General features: G+C 38.3%; 1 protein-coding gene across 3 annotated transcripts in view; it reads left to right on the top strand.

The window, feature by feature from the left end:
* MLLT3 (MLLT3 super elongation complex subunit) overlaps positions 1-27,863 on the top strand; it is a 261,682-nt gene that overhangs the window by 97,093 nt on the left and 136,726 nt on the right. The window lies entirely within an intron of this gene.

Genomic DNA, 27,863 nt, shown 5'->3' with positions numbered 1-27,863 from the left:
ACTGGGGATCAAGTCTACAACCCGGGCATGTGCCCTGACAGGGAATGGAACCGTGACCTCCTGATTCATAGGTTGGCGCTCAACCACTGAGCCATCCTGGCCAAGCTCAGCTGACGTTTAAAACAAAGCTATTTAAAATGAAGTCATGTACCATGTTCTTTTGGTTACTAGTTCCTCGAGACTATAGAGATGACAGCTGTATAAATTAATGATGCCATAAAATGGTTTGAATATTGTAAAATCGAGATTCCCTAGTCCTACCTATTCTTTTTAGCTGGGCCTATTGGGTCTGTAAACTTATTTCATGTTTATTTTAGTGAACATGCCAAATATGGTTTGCCGTCTGGGTTTAAAATATTTTTAAAATGTATTACTTAGTTCTTTTTAACTCAAGAGGCTAGTCTCTATAAACTTGAATTGTATGTATGGAGTCAGACTTTGAAAAGCAGTAGTTTGTGCTTATCTGTCTAATCCTTTCTTCTAACCTGAATCTTTAACCATCTTTTGTCTTTGTCATTCTTTACCTCCAAGATTTACTTTCAGTTCCTCACTAAAGCTATGACTGGCGTTTTGTTGACTACAATTTCTCCTCTTTAGGTCTCTAGATCCTGGGCGGATAGTGTGGGCTCTGGGGTAGTGTCCTCCCCTATCTCTTTCTCCCATCTGTAAACACTTTCATTCTGCCTTTAGTGGATGCCTCCTGAGGATACATGATGCAGAGTGTTTGTGAAAGGAAACTGATAAGATTGAAAACATTGTCCTTTATAAAAGAGGAAGGGTGGAATGTGGGGGAAAGGTAAGGGAATAGATGCGTTGTCATTATTACTTGAACATTTCAAGCATTGTGTGGATTTTTCATTTACCTGTGATTGTGTGAGACCAATAGGAGTGGTATTTTATGACAGGGAAGTTGCAAATATTTTAAATTTAGAGCCATTTCAGAAGGCATGGTACTGCAATTCTGATCAATAGTAGGCCCTAAAGCGTTTTATTGTGATACATCCAAATAGAACCTCTCTCTCCGTATTAAGCAGCAGGGATTGTAAATTTGGATATCTTAATGTTACCAATTAATGTTCAGTATGCTACTTCTCCCTCTATGTAGGCTTCTTTCTTTTATTCTTCATTTATGTGTTCTATTGTAATGCTTAGCCTAGCTGTTAGGCACACTTCATTTGGATTGATGATATATTCATATCATAAAACGTACTTTTCCTTTTGATTTTATTTGACTACTAGAGGCCTGATGCATGGATTCATGCACTAGTGGGGTCCCTCGGCATGGCCTGCACCCTCTCACAATCAGGGACCCCTCGGGGGATGTCAGAGGCCTAATGCACGGATTCAGCCCTACCCCTGCAGGCTAGGCCAAGGGACCCCATGCACCGGGCCTCTAGTATACATATAAGATCTTTGGTTAATCTCTTCCTGCCTTCCCCTCTCCCCCCTTACCTCTGAGATTCATCATTCTGTTCCATGTTTCCATGCTGGTGTGCTGAGCATTTGGTGGTCAGTGTGTGTCATGGCTACCAGTCGAATGGTCGCTTAGGCTTTTATATATATATATATATATATATATATATATATATATATATATATATATATAGACAGACTATAGGCCCAGTGCACAAAATTTGTGCACTAGAGGGGGGTCCATTCAGCCCAGCCTGTGCCCTCTCGCAGTCTGGTATCCCTTTCGCAGTCCGGGACCCCTCGCTCCTTATCACCCGCCTGCTTGCTTCTCCTTACCACTCAGCTCGCTGCTCCGTAGTGCTGCCGCAGAGGCGGGAGAGGCTCCTGCCACCACCACTGCATTCGCCAGCTGTGAGTCCGGCTTCTGGCTGAGCGGTGCTCCCCCTGTAAAAGCACACTGACCACCAGGGGGCAGCTCCTGCATTGAGCATCTGCCCCCTGGTGGTCACTGTGCATCATAGTGACTGGTCATTCACTGGTCATTCCGCCATTTGGTTGATTTGCATATTAGGGTTTTATTACATAGGATGATGATAGCATTTAATGTGTTGAGCCTGTTGACTTATCTATTGTCTTGGCTTGTGTCAGCTCCCCCCACCTCTGCCCCCTTCATTTTGGAAGTATACCTGTGTGGCATTATGTGATTGGGTTAATTTTCTTTTAATACTGCTGCTCTGCTTTGAAAGAGACATTGAACTTGCTATAGTTAGTAAGCACAATCTTGCATGCATGGGCAGGAGGAAATTGGGTAATCTTGAGAAATCATCTGCTAGCTTTGAACATGAGATTAATTTTGGTTTTGATTACTGTGTTATACAGAAGTTTGAGAGGGAAGGAGGAAACTGGTGAAGGTCTGGTATTTAAGGCAAGCTTTAGAAAGGTTATGTAAAGTTTAATCTTACTGTATATGTCTTTTTGAAGTAATACCAGTGTCATTTTTAAAAAAAAAAATGATAGGACTTTTGAGCATAGGCCATGGTCACTTAGAGTAGGCAATTTTGGGTTATGAAACATTCCCTCAGCTTTTCATCAGTTGCTCATGCTCTTTTGGTACCTTGTAAAGTAGATTGCCGAAGATGTTCAATGAACAGATTTCTGTGAACTTGTAGATTGCATATAAGCATTATAACTTAGAATTAGATATGAATGGAAAAACTTGTCCTGGATTCAGCTTTCCTCCTTCCTCCCTTTTAAAGATCAATTAGCCGCTAAAGTGATGTTTTCAGGAACAGGGTTCTTTGCCAAAAGTAGATATTGTCTTTAAAATGTACTACTCACATTAGCAAGCCAGGGCCTATCTATTGAAGATTTTAGGGGTGCCTTGCACTCTTGCTACTACCAACTGAATAGTTAATGTTGATTTGGAACAAAGAGAATTAAGTTCATGTGTTTGAAAAGGATTCATTTTTAAGTGATATTCCTCCCCTCTCTTAAATAGCAAGTGATTAACTACTCCTTTAATTTTCAATTAATCAAATTAGGTTTCTTCTGGTAGATTTTGATTACATGCAGTTCTAACAGCTTCCAGATACAATTCTCTTTCCCATATGCTTACCATATGCCGAGTAAAACCAATGTAGAATAAATTAGTTTGAAAGTAAGAACACTTAGTTCTTTTGTAGAGTTCATCTTGAATGACAGAAGACAGCTCAGGATCATTTTAGCTCTGAGGAACCTTTTGAAAAGTGATATGGAAAAATAACCCATTTATGTGTGCCAAGGTCTGTTTTCATAAATGTAAATTTGAAAGTTCATTAAAATTTTGGCATGTGATTTGGAATGCATAATAACTGGAAGTGATTCAAAGCCAGAAATCTGTATCCTTAAACCAACAACATGTTTCACTGAAGACTGGCTTTGTATGGTTGTTTAATATTTAAAAGGTAAAAAAAAACCCAGTATTTACTCAATGGCTCTGGCTCTGGAAACTACGTTCAGGATGGAGAGGCTGCAGAGGCGAGGGAGAGCTGGCAGTGCAGCCAGTGGCCCCCAGGATCCTCATCAACCTCTTTTCCTGGACGAGCAGGGCAGGTGACTTTGGGACACGACCACTGCCCCTCATTTTTCAGAGATGACAAGACAGAAATGCTTGCTTTTCTTGTTGTGTTTAGGAATGTCAAGAGGGACAAGAAGGACATTCAGGCCACATAAAAAGAGCTGAAAAGTGGTCAAGGTGGGGTTAGACATAGGCGATATCTAATGCTAGGAGCTAATACGAACAATTAATGCTTGGAGATACTCTAAAGTTACTTGCCAGGCCTACTGCTAACTTGTAATATAAGCCTCCCAATGTGAGGATATAGAAGCAAAGGGGATGGGAAAAAAAACACACCCACCTATAGTTGGTACAAACAAGCGCTTTTCTTGTTTGTAATAATAGACGTGCATGCTTCCACGCCCGTTCACACATCTGCAGGTGAGGCACAGAAGCAGTGCTGAGAAGAGCAGGTAAGAAGAGGTAAGAACCAGGAACTACTGTGACAGGAAAGCTTTTATTTCAGAGCTTACAGGCTAACCTCTTCAAATTCGTACCCTCTGCCAGTTGTTATTTTTGCTGTTATATGTGTGTACTTTGCACAGATTCTCTTATTCCTCTTTATGACTTTGTTTATAAAGTTTCTTGTTCCCCGACATCTCAGGTCCCCTGGTTTCTACCTTCCAGTTCTGTCATAGGAGAGACTAATGGTTTATAAGGCGAATAAGATGATCACCAGGATGAAAAGTGACACCCCTTGAGTTTGTGATTATGTACTTAGCTCATATTCTGTCACCTAGTATGCCACTTATGGATGTTGTCCAATAATTAACCAAGCTTCCTGCAGAAAGTAAGTTTAAAATCATTGTCATCTTGGTTTACTTTCTCACTTAGCCTTTGATCTAGTTGACTTTGACACATGCTTCTCACCAGCCTCTGTGGATTCTCATTCTGACAGAATGCTTTGATTTTTCCCCTTCTCCTCCCTCCCCGCTCCGCCCTCTGCCCTGGTTCAAGGTATCAGTCACCAGATTTGATGTTCTGTGTCTGTTTTGTTCACTCAGTTCCTGGGGACCTCCTTTTCTTTCACCTGAACTTAGTTTTTCCTGCTTCCAGACTCCCTTCCCTCAAATCGTTTTCCACACTGTAGCCACTTACCATTCTGAAAACATGGGTCTCCTCAAGATTTTCTACCATTTAAAACTGTTGGCTGTCTATTGCCTATAGAATTCAGTGCTTTGCAGTACAGTGTAAGGAGCAGCTCAGACCAGCGCTTGCTTACCTTTATAGCCTCATGCTTGATCACAAACAGCCAAGTACCTGGGACCATACATCAAGTTCATTTGTAGTTTCTTATTAAGCCATGCGTTCTCTATACACTGGAGCTTTTTTATGTGAGTGTGTGTGTGTGTGGATTACACTTTCCCTTTGCTTATGAGTGCCCTTCATTTTCTTCTTAGGAAATACTTACCTACTTTTCCTGAAAAGCAATCTTTTGTGTGTGTATGGTTTTAGCTGAGTCTTCTGAGCCTTAAAGATGGCTTTCCTGTGGTGAAGTGTGTTGTGGTTGTTGGTCCATTCGTCTTTATGGTTAGATGCTTAGCTGTGCGCGGGGAAGGAGTCTGTGCCTTACTCATCTTTGTGACCAGCATGCAGCAGAAGGCCTGGCATGCAGTCAGTGTACCATAAATATTTATTGTAGGGAATTTAGTTTATTTTCCATTACATTTTATAGAGAATGAGGGAATCTTAAAGTAAATGAGGTGCCTAAAAATGGTATATTTGAATGATGATTTGGGATTTATCATAATTTATGGAAGTAGAAAGGGAAATATTGTAATTCCTTGGCACTCAAACTAGTCAGTAGATACCAGGAACCATTATTGAGATATTATCCAAAAGATATTCACATTTGGCTGTGTGTGTATGTGTTTGCGTGTGGGGTGCGCACGGGCACGTTGCAATGAGAAATTAACGTCAAACCAATGAAGGAGTGATTCGAATTTGTGAATTATAAGCAGTCAGGAGTTATAGGCAGGGCTAGAGTGGAACCCAGGCTTTTGGACCTTGGTCACAGGGGAGAAGGTTGGAGTGGTAGGAGCTATCTATGTTGCACCTGAGAGTCCAGTGGTTGCCCTCAATTTCTCTGTCTGACTTGGGGCAGTTTTTCTGCATCTACTTTTTATACCACAGGACACATTTTCAAGGTAGAAAATGGTATTGGCAGAAACACGAATGGGGAAAATATTGAGTCCTAGCAATTTGAATATATCGCTTGTTCGTGGCTTTTCATTTGAATGGGACAGTCCACTATTCTTACAGCCCCAGGTCAATGTAGGATATATTCTGGGGCAAATTGTATTTTTCCAAGATTTCTGTAACATTATCTCACATCCCACTTTTTTTTTACAATTTAATTTTGAACCTCCTATCAAGAGGTGGGGTTGATGTTCCCTCCCCTTGAAGCTGGTGGGCTTTTGTGACTTTTCAGCCAATGGAGTCCTGTGTAGACGGTGCCCTGTGATTTCTGAAGCTGCATCATAAAAGGCGACGCAGCTTCCTCTTTGCTTCTTGGGATGCAGTGCTGGTTGGTCAAGCCTGCAGCCCCCATGTGAGCAGCCAGCTGCCTGAGGCCATCATGTGGTGAGGCGAGACCACATGGAACAGCTCTGAGAGGACTAAGAGAGATGCCCAGCCAACCCTCTGCCGCCGCCCAGGACTCCTGCTGCTCCAGCCCCAGCTACCATCTGACTGTAGCCAAATGAGAAATTCTGGGCCAGGACGGCCCAGCCAGGCCTTCCTGAATTCCCGACCCAGAAACCGTGACAGTAAAATGGCTGTTGTTTTAAACCAAGTCTAGTGTGGTTTATTATGTAGCAGTTGATAATTAGAACATGTTTCTTTGGAGAATCATTTTCTATTTTCTTCTAGGTGGCATTGAAGGAAGTAGGGCTGGAATTAGAGGCACCTCCTGGTGAAGATTTAGAATTGTCACTGTGCTAACCTTGTTCCTTTAAACTTTTATACCCTAGTGGGGGATAGGTTTTAAAAGAGATAATCATGTGATAATTTTGTTTCCTCTTCCTATACCTTTAACCAATCGTTGGTAAAGAGAGACTAGCCAAGGGTAGATCTTATACTAAGTTTATTATATTGCAAGGAACCCTTCTGTTTTGGGAAGTAAGACCATGTATAAGGAATTCTGCAAATGAACTTGTGGATGTCTCTGTGGCAGGGGTGGGGAACCTTTTTTTTTTTTTTCAGCCAAGGGCCAGTTGGCTATTTGTAACATCATTTGCCATACAAAATTATCAACTTAAAAACTAGCCTACTATAGTTGGTCAAACATTTAATTAACTCACCCCTAATGCCTTGGCAGGGCCAGACCAAACGGTTTCAGTGGCCTTACAGAGGGCTTGTGGGCTGGACATTTCCCACCCCTGCTCTATGGGAACAGCGAGGGAGGAAAAAACACACTGTTGGTCAGAGAGGCCAGAACTTACATTGACTAATTTATTATACGGTATGTTCTTTTTAATATTAAAATCTGAGTGCCTGTTGTGGATCAAATAGTGTCCACCCAAAAGATATAATCTTCTAACCCCAGGTACCTGTGAATGTGACCTTATTTGGAAATAGAGTCTTTCCCCAAATGTCATCAACATTGAGATCATAGTGAATTAATGAGGGCCTGAGTCCAATGACTGGTGTTTTTATAAGGAGGCCATGTGAAGATCCAGAGACCCAGAGACGCATAGGGAAGAAGGCTATGAGAAGATGGAGGCAGAGATTGGAATGATGCTGTCAAAGCTAAGGAATGCCAAAGATTACTGGCAACCACCAGAACCTAGAAGAGTCAAGGAAAGATTCTTCCAAGAACTTTAGAGAGAGCATAGCCCTGCCAACACCCCGATTACCTTGATTTCAGACTTCTAGCATGAAAGGTTAGATTTCTGTTGTTTTAAGCAGTTTATGGTGCTTTGTTTATGGTACTTTGTTATGGCAGCCCTAAGAAACTGTAATACAATTCCTAAAGTTGGGGAAAATGAAAAAATTTTGCTCTTCAAAAGTTACAAGAATGAAAAGATAAGCCACAGGCTGGGAGAAAATCCTTGCTGAACATCTGTCTGACAAAGGACCTGGATCTAGACTATATAGAGAATTTACAGCCCAATAATAAGAAGACAACCCAATTGAAAAATGGGAAAAAGATTTGAAAAGACACTTTAGCAAAGTAGGTAAGTGGATGTCAAATAAGCACCTTAAATGACACATAGTGTCATCAGTCATTAGAAAAATGCAAATTTAAACTCCTATGAAGTACTGTACACTGTCGCAAGAATGGCTAAAATTAAAATGACTGACCATAGCAAATGTTGATGAGGAAGTGGAGCAGCTGGAAAGGTCACACATTGCCGATTGATACTGGAAATGGTGTAATCACTTTGGAAAACAGTTTTTCAGTTTCTTAAAACATTAAGCATCTGCTTGGTTGTTCTCATAGATATTTAACCAAAGAGATTTGAAAGCATAACAGATTTTTACACAAAAGTTAATAAGATCTTTGTTTGGAATAGCTTCAAACTAGAAGCAACCCAAATGTCCACCAGAAAGTGAATGGATAAACAAACTGTGGTATGTCCACAGAATGAAATGCTACTCAGCAATTAAAAAGAAATCAACTATTGATGCACAAAATGACATGGATGAACATAACTATTTAATCATTATATTGAGTGAAAGAAACCAGACACCCTCCCCCCAAAAGAGTATATATTATATGATTCCACACACACACACACACACACACACACATATATATAATTCTAGAAAATGCAAAGTAATTATAGTGACAGAATGCACACATCATTGGTTGCCTGGAGATAGGAGGTGGGACGGCAGGGAGGGGAAAGGATTTTAAAGAGATGTGAGAAGCCCTCTTTGGTTTGGCTCTGTGGATAGAGCATTGGCCTGCGGACTGAAGGGTCCCTGGATTCGATTCCGGTCAAGGGCACATGACAAGGTTGCGAGCTCAGTCCCCTCGTGCAGGAGGCAGCCAATCAATGATTCTATCTCATCATCGATGTTTCTATCTCTCTCTCCCTCTCTGAAATCAATAATAAAAAAAAGGAGATGTGAGAAAACTTTTAGGATAGATGGATATTTCATTACCTTCACCGTGGTGATAGTTTCCTGGGTGTATATTTATATGAAAACACAACAAATTATGCACTTTAAATATATGATTTTTTAAATATGTCAACAATGTCTCAATAAAATCAGAACAAAAAGAAAAAAGTTATATGGGAAAAATGTAGAGTTAAGTCGAGGACTTAAAACACAGGCCTCATTCTATGGCGAACCTATGACAGCGTGTCAGAGGTGACACGCGAACTCATTTTTTTGGTTGATTTTTCTTTGTTAAATGACATTTAAATACATAAAGTAAATATCAAAAATATAAGTCTTTGTTTTACTATGGTTGCAAATGTCAAAAAATTTCTATATGTGACACGGCACCAGAGTTAAGTTAGGGTTTTTCAAAATGCTGACACGCCGAGCTCAAAAGGTTCGCCATCACTGTACTAGTGCTTAGTGCTGAGCATTAGAAGGTGAAGTATGCTTTGCCATTTGCTGTTGAATATGCCATGCCTTCAATGGCAAGAGACATTTAAATCTAGAGCTAACAAGTAAACCAAGCCTTTAGAATCAGTTGGGATTTAATCATTGAAGATGTGGAGTAAAAGATGTGTTGTAGAAACTAAACTGTAGACATTTATGATAAGAGTTTGGGCAGTGAAAGTCCTGGAGGCAAGTTGGAGGATCAGTGGGGTCCCTAACTAATCAGTTTGAGAAGCCAAACATGAGACAATGTCATGGAGAAAGATCTATGGAAGGCTGTGCCTCTGTGTAGTTACAGTCTGTGGGTCTGTGGTTGCTGTTGACCTGTCGGGCCACCTTGAGAAATTGGACAGGGACCTTAGAAGAGCAAAGATAAGCTTGAAACCACCCATATAGCCGTGTCTGGTCACTGTACTAACTATGACAGCCTTCCAGAGAGTAATGGCTTCCATATCCATGCAGGTACTTTCAAATCTGTGCACAATTCAACGTTAAGCCCTAACTATACAGGAAGAAGATGACAGGAAATGTCATTCCTGCTTAACCAAGTTGCCACAGCCCAAACCACCACAACTTGCTAATTAATGCGGGTGGTCTTTGTAGTACTGATTATGAACCTAAAGCTCCTCTGTTCTCATGAGATGGGTTGATTATGCTAAACAAATACAGAATATCTTTGGGAGTGACCTAATTGGGACAGGATGGAGTGAGAGTCAGTCCAGGCATGAAGAATGAAGGTAGATCTTTTGAATCAGGGCTGATTACAATGTAAACAAGGGGGAGACTCTGCATCCCCTCTTATGAGGAAGGTGTTTATAGCAACATAAACACCTTTTCAACACGGTAACATAAACAGTTTCTCAAGGAAACATTCTCAGGCATTCAGGAAATGTTTCTTTCTTTACAAACACAAAAGTGTGTTTTTCTAAAGATTTAATTTACTTAAGGGCTCTGTTTAGAACAAGGCTCTGATTGTAGAGGGATAGTTATTCCCAGGGCACTTTTGTGGTAGGCTATAGTAGAAGTCCTTATAGAAGCGTCTTGTTTAAAAATTTGTAGACTAACAGGACAGGTCAGTGCAGGTGTACTGTGTTACATATTGGATACACCTCTGGAAAGCTGAATAAATTAAAGGTTTGTGAGTCAAATTGTATTACGAATTCCCAGTAGCCTGCAATTTGGTATTTTCTTACAAAAATTCTCACAAGTGTGAGGACCCTTTGTTACAGGTATAATATAGTGACTGGTTGCTGTGAGACCAGGGACTGTAACAGGGGCTGTGTATTTGTCTCAAACACGCGTGCTTAGTTCTTTGTAAGGTGAATTAAATCAGCCAGTTAGGATTCTTATATTAAGACTAGAGGCCTGGTGCACAAAATCTGTGCACAGGGAGTGTCCCTCAGCCTAGCCTGCACCCTTTCCAATCTGGAACCCCTCGGGGGATGTCTGACTGCCGGTTTAGGCCTGATCCCACAGGGAATCAGGCCTAAACCTACAGTCGGACATCCCTCTCACAATCCGGGACCGCTGGCTCCTAACCTCTCACCTGCCTGCCAGCCTGATCGCCCCCTAACCACTCCCCTAATGGCCTGATTGATGCCTAACTGCTCCGCTGCCGGCCTGATCACCCCCCAACTGCCCTCTGCTGGCCTGATCACCCCTAAGGCTTTTATTAGTATAGATTCTTTATTTCATTTTTAATGGGGAATAATTAAAAATAGATTTCATCCACAAGACCCACTTTAGGTTTGAAAAAGAGAGTAAAATTCTTCAGCAAGTATGCTTTCTTAATAGAGAATGGAGAACAGATGTACCTATTTTCAGCATGTTATTAAAAATATCCAGTTCTGGTAGTGTGCTGAAAATCCTGTTAATAGGCACGAAGCATCAGCCACACATATTTTTTATCTTTGTGGAAAAACTTGGTTTAATTAAATTACCAATAATTTATTCATTGCAGACTGCAGATTTTCTGCAGCTTTCCACAACCTAGAATGAGCAAGTGGGAGAAAGTTAATCATGCTACTTTCTACCTTAACCTCCGGACTGAGTGCTTTTCAAACGTCAACCTACAAATGACCTGGGCATCTTGGTAAATGCAGATTGTGAGTCAATAGTCTGGGTGGAGGTCTGAGATTTTTAGTTCTAACAAGTTCCCAGGTGATGATGCTGATGACACTGGTTTGGGGACCACATTCTGATAAGCCAGGGAGTATAGGCTTTTCTGAATGTAATTTTTTTGACATGGTTGTCCACAGTATTCAATATTTTACAGCAAATGTAGTGGAAACAGAGAAAAAAAGATTGTTTTCACATCTGCCCAGTTTTTGACTAGGGGACAAAAAGATAGTGGTAGGCGCCCATTCAGTAGCTTGCTAATAGTTTGGCAGGAATGAGGTACAGGCATTTTCCCATCCAGCGAGCTGCAAACACATTACATTTGTAGAAATTAATGGGAGTCGACCAGTTTAAAAGTCAACTTCTCATGGATATGCTAATTATTCTAGAAAGAGAAAAATTATATATGAGGGGAATATGTGTTTACTTCTTTTCCCTGGAAAGTTCCCTTTGGTATTTATACAAATAAAATAATTGTTTCTTTGAATTTTAATATATAGAACATTGAGTTTTTTTGTGGGTATTAAACTCAGGAGCAACATGGTTGGCTCTTTTTGAAGAACAGTTCAATATTCAAGAAATGTTCATGGTGGGAAAACTTGTCTGTTTGAAGGCTAAAATTGGGACTACTTTGAAAATACTTTTTAACTGTCAACATTTGTTATTGTTGTTTTGTGTGTGTGTGTGTGTGTGTGTGCGTGTGCGTGTGTGTTTTACTTTTTAAGATGGGCAGCCTGAAAATGTTGGTAAAATTGCACCAAGTACTTATTAAAATCTATTGGTCTTGTGTATTTTCAAAGAATACTTCAGGCAATTGGATTTACCTAGAAAATATCATTGAAATATGAGGTTAGAACAAAGTGTTCAGAAGGAGATAAAAAATACTTCAAGGAGTTATTTGCCTATTTCTTAAAGAAAAACCCAGATTTTTAAGATTTTAAGATGAATCTTTATACTGTAATTGATATTTCAAAATAATGAACATCTCTGAAACTTTTTGGATTACATAGACTATGTAGGATTTCTGGACACCTGAAGAATGGGAAAAGTTGTAATCAAATGGCAGTGTCTCCGTGGAGTGATGTGATGGACTACAGAAATAATTTAGCAATAGTGAACCTTTCTTAGGATCCTGACCCAGGTGGGAAAAAGAATTCTCAGGGATCCTGGAGGCCAAATTATGTTTGTCTGCCGTAATGAGGATTGCTAGCCCAGTTATTTTTAACTATGATACTTTAATAGTCTTTAGCTTGACTTTGCCATCCACATAGTAAATGCACACTTTCCCAGTACAGTTTCTAAAAGATTGAGGCAGTTTCTTTCTGAAATATTTTTGAATGTGTTCTGGAGGGTTGAGAATGTTGGAAGTATGCATTCCAGAAAAATAAGGAAGGAAGTATGTGCTTTTTGGGGCAGAATGTTAAAATGATAGCAGCATATTTTAAAGTCTGAGGAGTAGGAAAATGTGGTGTTACAGATAAAAAAAAAATAGATATACATGCACCAGTTAGGAAAAGACAATGAAATTAAAAACAACAGTGTACTTTCTACTTTTAAAAATATTGTAATTGCCCTTTTCACACTTTTTGTAAAACATAAGCTGTTTCCCATGTAATTACATATTTTTTTTTCAGTGAACATTATTTTTGATAGCTGTATAATATTCCATTTAGGTAAATGGTAACCATTGCTTCTTATCAGACATTTAAATGGATTTGTATATTTTTCTAAGGTAAATAATACTATATAGAGCATCTGTGTATAATGCTTTTCTTTGATCAGAATTTTCCCCTTAAGTCCGATTGCCAGAACTAAAATTCATGTTCTTATAGGAAACCTTTTTTTAAGGGACTGTTTACAAAAAAATACTAACCCTTCCTGGATGTTAAAAAATAAGAATGTTATGAGAAGGTCTTAAAAGCTAAACTAGACTTGGACAGGTCAGAGTAAGTTGGCTCTTTTTTTTTCTCTCTCTCTCCCTTATGATTTTCTCCCTTTAAAAAAAAAATCTTTGATATCTATTTTTTCCACCTGTTGAAAAGGAGGAAAAATAAGGCTAGAACTTGACCTTTGAAAAGTTTTGATAGGTAGAATGCTTTATAAAGAAATGAATTGTTTGTATGGTAAATGCCTTTTAAATATATTTTTCTAATAAACAAGAGCAGGACACTTGAAGATAAAGTTTCTAATAAGTTTATAATGTTTAGCTTCTAACCCTCTGGACTTATTTAAGGCAACAGTATTGAAGTAGTTGTGATTCATTAAGCAAATAGAAAAAGAAATTAGAAATGAGAATAATACTTTGAGTAGAAAAAATAGAAAGCAGCTCACAATTCAGACTATACACTGATTTGTAATATTCATCCTTAGCTGCATAATATTCCATTATTAGAAGACAGCCAGTTGTATAGGTAGGTCATAATTTCATTTAGTTGCTCCATAAAGTTACCCCCCCCCCCCAGCTTCTAATTAGCCTACAACATTTTAGTTGCACTAGAGTCTTTTAACAATAGATTTGTAGCCAGAACAAAAGGTCTTCAAGACCAGATCTGTAAGGTGTGTATTCTATGTAAATTATACTAATGTTCTTAGTTTAGTTTAGCAATTTTAGTTTTCAAGTGGGCTCTAGTTTTTCTGGATTATAACTATTTTGTGCTTTTCTGTATAGTTAAAATATCTATGAAGAATGTTCTTTCTATTAAATCCAAATCATTAACATATATATCCATATAGTACTATTTTCATCATTTTATTTTTATATGTGTAACTATATTTTGAAGAAGTTGTATCACCGGTTCAGTTCATTTTTAACTGTGCAACAATTGGTACATATAGGCAAATATATGTAATGTGTATGTTACAAAGCAAAATAAAAATCAACATCCATGAAGCTACCATCCAATTTAAGAACTAGATAGAACATGGCCAAACTATCTTTGAGCTCCTTTACTAGTCTGCCCCGTTTTGCAGAGCTTACAGGTTAAATAAGATCTGATGGATCTGTTTTTCTAAATTAGAATGCTTCCAGCCTTTGGAAAAGATCTAAATAGCTATTCCATTAGGAACACCTGGAAATTAATGATTGACATCAATGCATATACATAATTCATAATGACATAGACTTAGGAAGTTTTATAAATAGAACATCAGTATTGAAAATGTTGACTATAGTTAGATTTAACTTTTTCTTTTAAATTTCTTAGACTAGATATTTATTTTTCTAAATAGGCTATTTTAAAAATCTTTTATTACTGAACCTAAAACAATGTGAGTACATTAGTCATACATAAAACATCAAGTAGGTGTGTGTGTTTTTTAGTGTAGACTAAGCACCAAACAGGTTTTTATATAACAATTTAAATTCACATTACTTGTTGAAAATTCAAGGTTGTTTTATTTGAGAGGAAATTACATAGCCCTTCAATTAAGCATCTTCTCTGCTCTCAGATCTTTGCCCCGCACTCTGGGAATCAAGACTTCCAAGGTTAAAATTCACAAAAAAATATCAACAATAGAGGAAAGTGCTATTGATTAATAAAACTTCATATATATATATATATATATATATATATATATATACACACACACACACACACACACACACACACATAAATATATATGACATTTAAAATCTTTTTCCACATTTTCTTCTCAAATAACACTTTTCCCATTTGCACTTTTTGTTATTACTGCTTCAGAATGTAATAGTTTTGTATTTTAGAATTGATTTTTGACTGAATTTCAAAGAATAGAAACCCAAATTCTTTTTAAATATTTTGTTTCCTGGAGCAGTAGCCATTTGAAAATTAGGAAACAAATTTTATTCATCTCAGATAGCCTTTGCAGGTGATTTGACTGTGCCTTTCTTCCTCATAAAATATAAATAGATTTCACTTTTGGCTTGTACTTTACCCCTGATTTCTTTCCATATTATCATTGCTTTTATCTGGAATTTTCTGCTTCCTTGAGCAGGAGTGTGAGTGTCTGAATAGTGTGGTGCAAGTGATGTCCCTCATTTGTCTCTTTTTAAAGAATCCTCACCTGAGGATATATTTTTTGATTTTAGAAAGAGAGGGAGATGGACAGAGAAAGAGAGAGAGAGAGAAATTGACGTGAGAGAGAAACATCAATCAGTTGTCTCCTGTATGCATCTCAACTGGGCATCAAACCCAAAACCTGGGTATGTGCCCTGGCTGGGAATTGAACCGGAGACCTTTTGGTGTGTATAATGATGATCCAGTCAACTGAGCCACACCAGGGCCATTTTTCTCTTTCTTTAAAAAAATGTCTTATATGTCTCCTCTAATCACTTTAACCATTTTCTCCTTATAATATCAAATTTAAAATGGATTTGTGGAGTAATAATAATAAAACTGAAGTTATATTAAAACCTAATCTTTTATTAATTACATATTTACCTAGATTTTTAAATGTGTAGGAAGAAGTGTGTAGTTACATCGGTTGGTATTTATTTTTAGCAATGTAGTTTTTCCTGTGAGATTAACTCTATATATCCTGGCATAAGGACATTAAGAAAAAAGTACTCCTTTGATTTAGAGAACCTTTTATTTAAAATATTTTATTGAAAGTTTCTTTAAAAATAAGTCACTTCCTTGCTGAGTGAAATTTAGTCATCTTCAAACTGAATTTTTAAGCTTATGTTATCAATGTTATGGGCCAATTCGCTTTCTTGAATATAAGTGATTACTAATTCCTAAGCATATATTTTCAAGCAAATTATTTAATTTCTCTATTTCTTAGTTTTCTCATCTGTAAAATGGAAGGTGATAACTGTTCAATGTTGTTGTGAGAATTAAATGAGTTGTTATGTTCAGGTACATGTAAGTGCTTGCATTAATTTTCTATTGCTGCCACGACAAATTAACACAAATTTAACTGGTTAAAACAATACCAATTAATTACCTCATGGTTCTGTGGGACAGAAGCTGGGATTGGCTCACCTGGTTTCCCTGCTCTGGGTTTCATGAGCCTGAAATCTAGGTGTTGGTCAGCAAGCTGTTACTGGGAGGCTCAAGGGAGAATCTACTCCCAGGCTCATTCAGGTGGTTGGCAGAAACCCATTTTTTTTTTTTTTTTTGGTTGTAGGACTGAGGTCTCTGTTTGTGAACTGTCAGCTGGGCCAGCACTTAGCTGGCGTCTCTCCATTTCTTGTATGTGTGTCCCTATGTTTCAGAGCCAGTGAGAGATCCACAAATCCTCCTCAGGCTGGGAAAACTCTCTGCCTCTTTTCTGTTGCCTCTCTTCTCTTCCTCTTGTACCACATCTCTCTCATTACAGTGGGAGAAAGTTCTCTGCTTTATGGTTTCATGTGGTTAGCTTGGGACCATCTGGATAATAGAGGGTAAATCTCTGTAGCATGTGGTCATTTGATTAGTAACCTTAATTACATCTGCAAAATCTTTCCACAGCCATCCCTAGATTAGTGTTTGATTGACAGGACTCTTTGGGGATAGCTTTAGAATTCTGCCTGTCAGTGGTGCTCAAAAATAGTGGTATGGAGTAGACTTCAAGGTGACTTCCAGTGGTGAAAGAAATTACATCTTTACCTCAGGAGCCCAGAGTAAATTGTATGTTTCATCTAGGTAGGCACTGTTTCTTACTTTTTGGGGGGTATCCTTAGGACCTTACAGTTTGCTATATTTTTATTTAACATCCTGCATTGGTTGATAGCTTAAGTAAAATTTCTCTCTTGATTTTATTCATTTTCTTTGAATCAATAAAAGTAGTGTAGTTTTATTTCCTATCTCTGCTACCTCTTTGGAAAGATTAATTACAACATTTAGTTTCCCCTTACCCTTTCCCCCACTTTTCAAAGACCTTGGCATCTTAAAGGTAAAGATTTATACTCTTCTTTCCTGGCAGGTCCCAATACATCTAACAAAATCAATAAAGGAAGACTTAGATTTTTCTGATTAGGAAAATATCCCAAAATAATGAGAGGAACACTGGGTGATTATCACCTTGCCAACAGTGTCTGTGGTCATCGGTTCAGCAGTTAAGGATGCGACTCTGAAAGGACAATGAGTGTTCCCAACTTTACACCCAACTATCAACAATATGCTGTGCCTGTCTTCAAATACAAGTTCCAAAACACTTGGCAGAGAATACATAAAAGAACGACAATTCCTTAAAAAAAAACACACAGAGCAAAGTAATTCAAAATTTGTGCTCCAATGACAAAAGGTCTGTGGAGGCAGCTTCCTATACAAGGACAAGCTATTTTTATTTATTTCTTTAAAAAATTTTTTTTTATTGATTAAGGTATTACATACGGGTCCTTACTGCCCCACTGCCCCCTCCCCCCCACTCCTCCACTCATGCCCTCACCCCCCTGTTGTCTGTGTCCTTGGGTTAGGCTTATATGCATGTATACAAGTCCTTTGGTTGATCTTTCCCCATTACCCCCACCCTCCCCTACCTTCCCTCTGAGGTTTGACAGTCTGACCGATGCCTCTCTGTCTCTGGATCTGTTTTTGTTCATCAGTTTATGTTGTTCATTATATTCCATAAATGAGTGAGATTATGTGATATTTATCTTTCTCTGACTGGCTTATTTCACTTAGCATAATGACAAGCTATTTTATACTTGTGAATGTTTAGTCCATGGCTACTAGAATTCAGTGGGGATAATTCCTTGTTTTCTTAGACAGCTCGAATCTTGATTTTTGACATAGATGTGTCTCACATACCACAAGGTTGTTTTGAAATTAGTTTGATAAGAGTGAGACGTTCATAAATTATACCATTTGGGTTGTAGCATCTTTGCCTGAAAACTAATTTATTGGTACAGACTGACTTTTCCTAGAATGGGGGTAAATGGTCCTCTTTCTCTTTGTAGGGCGGTGGCAGATGTCTTGAATAGTACTGATTAGGGAATATAAAACGATTTTCTGGTTTTGACATGGGAAAGCATGCTTGAGTTGAAAACAGGTTAGCACGTCCTCTCAGGAGTGGCTGTAAGTTCCTTCGTTTATTTTGTAAATAATTGAGGATATGTTGGGCATAAATAGAATTTCATTCCAGTTGTTAAGGTCTTATATTTTGCTAAATGGCTGTAAGGTTCTAGCCTTGGATAGTCATAATGAAAGATAAATAGAGACCATGGTTTCATGGGGGGCACTTTGTACCCTTCTCTCCTTCTTATACCTAGTAGACCAGAAGAACAAATGGAAGATGAGGTGATGACTTGAGGAACATTTTTGTGTTAACTAGTTCTGCCTTGTAACTTTTATGTACTCAATTTAGAAACTTTTTAGCTAATGCCCTTGATGCCATCATTTAGGTGATAAACACAGACAAGCATACATATAATTTGTATTTTCATGGTCTGATTATGTAATTTTATTTTGGAATCTCGACACACAACAACTGGAGGTAGTTTTGTTCTTGCTGCTAAATGCCATGGCCAATTAAGTGGGTTTTCATTTCCGCCCAGATTTCTGTCTATCACAGTTTTCTATTAATCAACAAATACTGATACAAAGATAGTCAAACTTGTGTCCCTTGCCTTTGTGGAATAAACCAACTAATGGAGGCTCTTAGACATCCAGTGAAGGAGTGAGGGTGCAGGGCTGTGGCAATGCTGGGGGAGCGGCTCTGCCCTACACTTCAGTTTTATAGAGGTGAGCCATGAGCTGGCCCTTGAAGAATAAGTAGGATTTATTTCCATGTGTCTGATACCAATTTGCATTGTATGAGTGTGACCTTATCTTATTTTATTTTTAAAGATTAATCCTCACCCAATGATATGTTTTCATTGATTATTTTAAAGAGAGAGAGAGAAACATCGATGTGAAAGAGAAACATCGAGTGGTTGCCTCCCATATATACCTCGACCTGGGATCGAACCTACAACCTAAGTATCTGCCCTGACTGGGAATCGAACTCGCAAACCTTTGGTACACTGGATGACGCTCCAACCAACTGAGCCATCTGGCCAGGGCAATTGTGGCCTTATCTTATTTTAAATTCTTTGCCAATCTTTTAGAAAACTTGTCTTTTGCATTTTTTGATACCAGAGGGGTGGAGTATCCTTTCATATATTTTACTAGCTGCTCTTTTTTTTTGGAGGGTTGCCAGTGAGTATGCTTTCCCCATTTCTCTCAGTAATTGTCAAGACCACTTTATGGTCATGTTGGCTTATAGGGGACTGGATGTTTATTGGAATTCTGTTAAAGGTATGGATTGATTTATGGGAAATTAACCTTTTTGTAGATATTTCATCTTCCCAATCTAAGAGCATACTACATCTTTTCATTTCTTCGGGTCTTATTTTATATCTCTCTCAGTAAAGTTATATGGATTTATTTATAGGTAATCTGTGCTTCTTGAGTTCATTAAGTTTTTGTTGCTTTTATAAATGGAGCCCTTTGTTCCATTATATTTCGGAAGTAGTTATTCTAGAAAGTAGTTATTGCTGCCATGGAGGAAAGCTATATAATTTTGTATATTACCTTATTTCTGGAAATCCTTTTGGTTTTAATACATTTTCAATAAATGTTCTTTGTTTTTCTGGGTAGAGAGTAATCTTCTACAAGTAAATAGGTATCGCTTGAAAAACTTTATTATATTCTCTAGGATTTTCAAAACAAGTTTGAATGATAGTGGTATTACTGGTTATTCCTGTTGATGACATAAATGTTCAATGATAACATTTTGGCAAACACAAAAGAAGCAGAGCTCAGCACTTGAATATAACTGATGACAGACAGAAATGCATTTCCGGAAATGTATGACTTGGCCATGACTTGCATGTGACGGAAGTGTTACATTATTGCTGAAAATAATATGCTATGTGCATCTGGGTGCAAATATCCATTTTATTATTTTGACAGTTGGTCAAGAAGTGCCATACATATATAGTGCACATTTTAGATCAAGTGAAATCTATTTGCTCAGCCCTATTACAATTAATGGCACTGATATATTTACCATGTTAAAACTGTAAAAAGTTTTTTTTATTCCCCAATCGAACTCCAAGGGGAAAAATCACTGTTAAATTTGTTTTGTAACCTTCCAGTCTTCTCTGCATCTAATCACTCTACATACATATGTGTGTGTGTGTGTGTGTGTGTGTGTGTGTGTATAACAAATTTGGGATAATTTAAAGCAGAAAATATAGTGACTTTTCTACACTTAGCAATAAAATATATTATACATCTCTTTCTAAGTGATTAATGTGATTTTAAATGTCTTGGCTTAGTGTTCTGCACTATATTATGGTGCTGATATTTTATAGCTTTTTATGTTTAGAGCATATGAGAAATAAACAAGTGGACATATATCACAGTAAATGACTTATTTGAAAATGAGATAAATTGTTGAAGTTTCCATACGTATATTATTCTGTGAGCCATTTAGCTAAAAACTGCCTTAAAATTGTGTATGATTTATATTTCCCTAAGGGAATTTCACCAATCAAAATAAATTTAAATACAACAGATATTTTATATGTAAAATTGAACCATTAACTGAGTCTTAAATATGCTCTTGCTTTAAAAATATGATTAAGAAAAATAACTATAGATTTTTCAACAGGGGACTTATTTTCAAAGACTACTGCCATACTCCTTATCTTTTGAAAATATTTAACTGCATTCAAAATGTGGGAGTGATTATATAATTCTTACCTTCTGTGTTGTGGTGTTGTGTTCCCAATTTGTTTTCAGTATTTCATAAAATGTTTTGTATACTTTGGGTTAAGCACCCTAGTAGGCACTGCTAATGCCAAGCAAATTAAAAGAAAAAAAAAGTTGTATTTTTGTTTTTTACAGATTTTACAGGTTATAGACTAGTAGGGGGCATGGAGAAGCAAATTTGAAGTGCAGTAAGATATTGTTTATATATACAATATTGAGGATTCTAGAGAAATTATAACTGGGGGAAGGAGGGAGGGCTTAAGAGGATGATGCCAAGCCCTGACTGGTTTGGCTCAGTAGATAGAGCGTCAGCCTGTGGACTGAAGGGTCCCAGATTCGATTCCAGTCAAGGGCATGTACCTTGGTTGCGGGCACATCCCCAGTAGGGGGTGTGCAGGAGGCAGCTGGTCGATGTTTCTCTCTCATTGATGTTTCTAACTCTCTATCCCTCTCCCTTCCTCTCTGTAAAAAAATCAATAAAATATATATTTAAAAAAAGAGGATGATGCCAAGAAAGTCTTAATGGTGAGGGGAAGGAAGAGGAGTGATTTTTAGTTGACTTTGAAAGATGAAAAGGTTTCTTCCAAGAAGGGGGGGAGAATATCATAGTGCTGAGAACATAAAGGTCAAAAGGATAGACATTTTTATGGTTCTAGAAACTGAAGGCAGTTGAGTTTGTTGATTGAAGAATTATTAAACAATGGGGAAATTCCCCCAGCACAGCAGTAGAATGGCTATCTATGTTAAAAAAAGAAGAGCAAAGGGTTAAAAGAATAAACTGGAGAGCATGGTGGAGTATTTATTTGAATTCTCCCATAATACGTCTTTCCTCAAAATTTTGAATAAATTGAAAATATAGTGACACCACGAGGAAAATAAAATTTATTTGATAAGATTTCACTCCCTGATCAGCTTTGCTGGATTGCTCCGTTGTGCATACCATCTTTAGCCAAATCTGTTATTATATGTTTACATACCCACGAATAATTGACCAACCGTAATTATATCATTACTGTATTTCATAGATTTTTAATTTCTCCATTTTAAGTGGGGTTTGCCTACTGACCCATATAAAATTAGAGTTTCCATGGTTGAATTTTCTTCTGAGTATAGCATAATGTTGAATCTGTTTACAGTTAGTGGCATCTTACACTGGAAATATGGTGTTAACATTTTGTTGATCTGTCATTAAAAAAAAATCACATGCATGTACTTTAAAAATTGTAATTATTTTTAGTGATGTGATGAGTATCCATGATGGTGTGTCTTTGAGCATTTCTAATCAATTTCCTTAATATGGATTAATGGATGTGGGATTGCCATTTTACATTTAGGGGTCTGAAATTTCTCGCAATTGTTGTCTTCTAGTTGTCTTTTTAAAAAATATATTTTATTGATTTTTTACAGAGAGGAAGGGAGAGGGATAGAGAGTTAGAAACATCGATGAGAGAGAAGCATCAATCAGCTGCCTCCTGCACACTCCCTACTGGGGATGTGCCTGCAACCAAGGTACATGCCCTTGACTGGAATCGAACCTGGGACCCTTCAGTTCCCAGGCCGACGCTCAATCCAGTGAGCTAAACCAGCTAGGGTTGTCTTTTACTTTTTCATACCTGAAGAGGCCAGGTTTACTTTTTGTCAGTTCCAAGTCTTAGCATCCGAATATTCAAGTATAATTCTAAATTCAGTAAAGACAATTGGAGATAGGGTGAGGTCAGAGGGTGGAAGATCTACTTTTAGCATATAAACAGTCACCCAGTAGGTTCTGGGATAATGTGTTAAATTAATGATTTGTATAATAAAAAAACAAGGATAAGTAATGGAAAGGACACATGTGTGGGTGTCCCCTGACATGAGAGGTGTTTATTACCTGCGAAATAAATATATACTCATTCAAACTCTTCTTTGGATTAAAAAAACAATAAAATAAAACCAGTCCTTTAATGCCTCTTATACTAATTATCTTAGTCAATATGCATTCTCTTCTTTAGGATTTATTAGAATTCTGTATTTTTATGATAAACTATTGTTCAACCTCCCGATCAGTAATAGGTAGGAAAATATATATAATCACCATTTAAATTCAGGAGTGACTAAGATAGAAATAGAAGATGTGACGATGAAGAGTCTAGTTTCTGGCAGTCTTTCTTGGATTGGGAGGTATTGTCTAGATGTCTAGAGGAATCTGTAATAGTGGTTAAATTTAGGATAAGAGAGACTGAGTTTGGAGCACATTTCTTCAACATGTGTAATTCGGAGATTTCAGATGTCAGATGAAGTATGTGCTGAGACTGTGTAGACATTTAGCAAAAAACTACACACAAAGCTCTCTGGGGGTTATAGCTTTAGCTTTAGAAGAAATGGGGAGTCATCTACCCTAGACGGTAGAGTTGGGAGAGGCTCATGGATTTGGCATGACAAAAATTAGAAGATGAAATTTCAAAAGGCGCTGTTTACAAATATCTTCCTCATTGAACAATGTCTTCTCTGAATGACTTAAGAAAGTTTGTTACTCATTTTGCATAATGAAGTGGAGAGTTAATAGTGGGGATTTGTCCAATTCCAAATTGGTATTTACATTTCTTAGAAAAATATATCTAAAATAATAGCAAGTTGTATATTGCCAAAAATTATAGGGAAAATTTTGAAATATGCTTCCTAGGTTTGGAGAGGAAAAGAGCTTGCAATACATTAAGTATTTTAAAATTGTAGAATATATAGCTTGAAATGATGAAATAAAAATAAGAATAAGCTACAGCAGGAGCGACTGAGGTGAGAAGTAAATAACTATTTCTTCAAATACTGAACGTTGTACATGAATACCAGTTGAGTTAGGCATTTAAAAATGCCTTCTCTACATAATTTTAAGAAGCCATTAAGTTTTTTATTTATTTGGGATGGCTTTAAGGTGTGGTCATCTTGAACTAGAGAGAGGTGTTTTAAATGATCTCCTTGTTCCGTCTGGCCCTAGAGTTTAGTACTCTTTCGAAAGACAGTTTGCCAGTTTGAGCCTAGTGGTGAAATCCTAGGAAAGTTAAACAGATGAGGCTGTGGTTGCAATAACATGTAGTGAGGATTTGGCCCGCCACAGTTATTTTAACGGACGGCCAGCTCTTTCCCCATTTCATTTGCTCTGTAGTATCCATAATCACTTAAAAAAAATCATGGCCTCATGTGGGTAATGGACCCTTGTAATCATTCACTTTTGTATTTATGTGCTCTGACTGAGTAGAAAATTACCCGTCCTACTTGTAGTGACAGGAAGAAGTTAAAACTTGGTTCTCTGAAGTTGTCACTATTTGGGTGACCACTAGTGTGATCTTGGCCAAAATCAATGATCATGCTTATGTTTTAGTGCTAAGGAAGAAACTTTTCTTTTTTTTGATTTTAAAAAAAGTTGTTGTAGCTTTTCGTATACAGTCTTGACTTTGATAAGTAGCTTGTAACCTCTTCCAAGTATATGTGAACAACTGAATTTTCTCCAGAGCTCCATGCCTAAGAAGTGGAAGAGATTTTTAACTGGTCATATATTATTGAGTAAGGATTTACATTGGGGGTGGGGAGAGTGTTGGGGTGTGTGTAAAGAACAATACGTTTTCAAACTCCCGGTAGGTACCTCACAGTGACATCTGGGGTGACAAAATAAAATAATTAGGGAAATTGAGGCTCTCCCTTAGGTGTCTCTTAAGATAAATAGTTCTAGGTATGAAAGCCTTCAAATTCCCAAGGAAAATAGCTAAATGTTGGCTCATATGACACCAATTAGGGGACTCAATCAAGAATTGGCCAAGAATCTTAATTGAAGATTTAATAACTCTTAGTTAACGAATTGAAATAGGTAGGTTCATCAATAGAAAAAGTATATTAATATTTCAGTTCCCCAAAACTACTCCTAAAGAATTCATCAAGGAAAGATTGGCTTGGTTAGGATGACTGGCAATAGTTTGCTCATTCTCAGTCTCTCTCTTTACTTCCTATTCTTGAATCATGAGTAATTTGTGTGTGTGTTGTTGTCATCGTATTTTTTGTTTTGTTTTGTTTTTACCAATAATACTTACTTTTCAAGGACTAGCTTTAGTAATATCTCTCAAATACTTTCTTTGAAACCCACCCCGACCCTTTCATTTTTTTGTTCTACCACTATACCTTGCCATTACTTCCAACAGTGCAGTTCTCATCTGTATATATAAAAGGCAAAGTGTCTATCCATCCAACTGGTAGCTATGACGCACACTGACCACCAGGGGGCAGACACTCAATGCAGGAGCTGCCATGATGCGCACTGGCCATTTAAAAATAAACAGCACCACGGACCTGGCGCTGACAAACAACACTCGGCTTCCTCCAAGTGGAACACAGACCCCGCTACCACCCTGAAGCCACAGCCCACCAAATGCAGCCAACACTACCAAGACCCCATGGCGCAAAATGTGGCCCCCAGCCCAGCCCAGCCCAGCCCAGAAACGGTCGCTGTGGGCATTGGGTAATGACGTCACGTAGCAACGCCCGGCTTCCTCTCCCTAGCGACTAGCCTCCTTGGAGTTTCTTCAGCCCAGGAACCCCACTTGTTTTATAGCTAGGTGCAAACATTTTACAGTTTAACCAAATGTTTGTGAAGCATTTTCCAGTGCCTCTTCTCATTTGATCCTCACAGAAGTTCTGGAGTAGGCAGATAGGAGACTCAGTAGAATCCTGTTTTCTTTTCATTAGCAAGACGTGAATAGCGATATTAAAATATTTCTTCTAATTTATTTCCTTTCAATGTGCGTGAGTCTGTGCACTGGGACACTAGTGTTATAATAATTATTTACAGTTTTGCCTTTTGTTTTCCTTGGAATAAGGTCTCTTGGCTCTAGCTGTTTTTGTATTTGCACCTAGCACTTAACAGGTGATCAGTAAGCAACTAATTGAGCAACTAATTGAGCATCTGCTATGTACCTGTCATTATATGAGGCACTCTGAGATCTTAAAATAAATGAGTTTTTAGTGGATAGCCCTTTCTCATTTCCAAAAGGGCAGGGTAGAAGGTTTCTTCAGTGAGTCAGTACATGAGTACTCTATGAATTAATTGGTTATCATTGGGCTGTACAGAAACATACCAGTATCTTAAAGAGCAAAATTGTTTTGAAATGCCCAACCTAGAAGAGTGAGGCTGTTTTTTCAACATGTGGTTGAAAAGGAGTTCTTAACCCTCTTTTGCACAGACAGCTTTGAAATAGGCCAGTAGCAGGCTGGCTCCTGCTGAAATTGTCAATTCATCATTGTTGAATTTCCATATGGAAATTTGTCTTTGCACAACACAGCCTAGGAATTACTGAAGTGGATCTGTTTGCATGGAAGGAAACTTCCAGAACTAGAAGCATTCTTATGAAGGGCTAGGAACCAGGAGTGAAAGCAGTGGAGGCCTTGTCCCAGAGGCCAGTGGAGGAGCTATTTCACATGCTTGCTTATTTCTAGGCCCCTTCCTTTGAAGAAGGAGGAAGAATTGAAATGGAAAGGCCACAGGTATGTCCAACAAATTTGTGGCCTATATTTTGGCTCTCAAAGGAGACAGCAGTGGGAATGAACTAATCTTTGATTTCATTTTAGTTCTCATATTATACATCTACACTTCGCTTATTTCATTGCCTTAAACCTGCTTTTTAAACACCAAGTCAGTGGAAGAAAGGAAATGGGGTGAGGCAAAGGAAGAGAATAGATAAAATAATTCTTGTCCTATATAATAAAAGTGTAGTATGCAAATTGTCCCCTTGACTGGAAATTTGTCTGTGAGTTCGACCAGGGGGCGGGGCCAGCTGGGGGGAGGGAGGCCTGGCTGGCAGCAGGCAGCTGGGGGAAGGGAGGGAGGCCTGGCTGGCGGCAGGCAGCTGGGGGAAGGGAGGGAGGCCTGGCTGGCGGCAGGCAGCTGGGGGAAGGGAGGGAGTACTCGGCCGGCAGCTGGCAGCCGCTAGGGACCCTACCAGTGCACGAAATTCGTGCACTGGGTTTTTTAGTATTTGTAGAAATTTCTGTACCTTGTTATGGGGTATGATATTTTCACGTTTTACACCAGGAGCTTATTAACTTGGCACCTTGAAAGCACTGTATTGCAATGGGTCAGCATGGGCTTTAGGTAATTTCTAATCATACTTGTGCATAACTTAGCCTATCCCGTTACGTCATACTAGAGGCCAAGTGCATAAAATTTGTGCACAGTTAGGGTCCTTAGGCCTAGCCAGCGATCAGGGCCAATCAGGGCCTTTCAGCTGCCAGCCAGGGCCTCCTTTCCTTCATTCTGCACTGCCCCTTGGTGGTCAGCGCATGTCATAGCAAGCGATTGAAATCCAGGTCGAACTCCCGAGGGGACAATTTGCATATTAAGCATATATATATATATATATATATATATATATATACACACACACACACACACACACACACACTGACAGAAGCACTGTTATAAGTTATTAAAATTGAACCCTAAGATGCATTATTTCCCTGAAAAAATGTCATGGTTTTTATTCAAATACTAGAGGCCCGATGCACGAAATTCGTGCAAGAGTAGGCCTTCCGGCCTTCCTTCCCCTGGCTGCCGGCACCGGCTTCCCTCTGGCACCCAGGACCCAGGCTTCCCTCGCAGCCCTGGTTTCGTCCGGAAGGACGTCCGGTCTAATTAGCATATTAAACCTTTATTATTATAGATGATTATATCCACAAATGAATATTGTGATCTGTGTGACATTTCAAAAGCTGATTTTTATACCTTTTATTTCTAGAGCACTTTTATTTTTTTTAAAGAATGTTAATCATAGCATCCCAAGAAAAAAGCTAGGACAGATACTAACACCCATGTCTGATTAAGGAAACTGAGTCACAGGGAAGTTGTGACTTACCTGAAATACAATCGTTACCCAGTTAGTGATGACCCAGAACTCTATGCCATAATCTCTGACTTCTCCAGGCTTCATTCTTTTCTCCTCTCTGAACTGCTTGCTTTGAATCAAATAGGTTAGCTCTTCCCAGGGGAAGGTCTCAGC

Source organism: Myotis yumanensis, unplaced genomic scaffold (genome assembly GCF_028538775.1).
Source record: "Myotis yumanensis isolate MYYU_CA2020_CCGP unplaced genomic scaffold, mMyoYum1.0.hap1 SCAF_12, whole genome shotgun sequence".
In the NCBI taxonomy this organism is placed as follows: domain Eukaryota; kingdom Metazoa; phylum Chordata; class Mammalia; order Chiroptera; family Vespertilionidae; genus Myotis; species Myotis yumanensis.
Note: the sequence above shows the minus strand (reverse complement) of the source record. Positions and strands in the feature narration are given on the sequence as shown.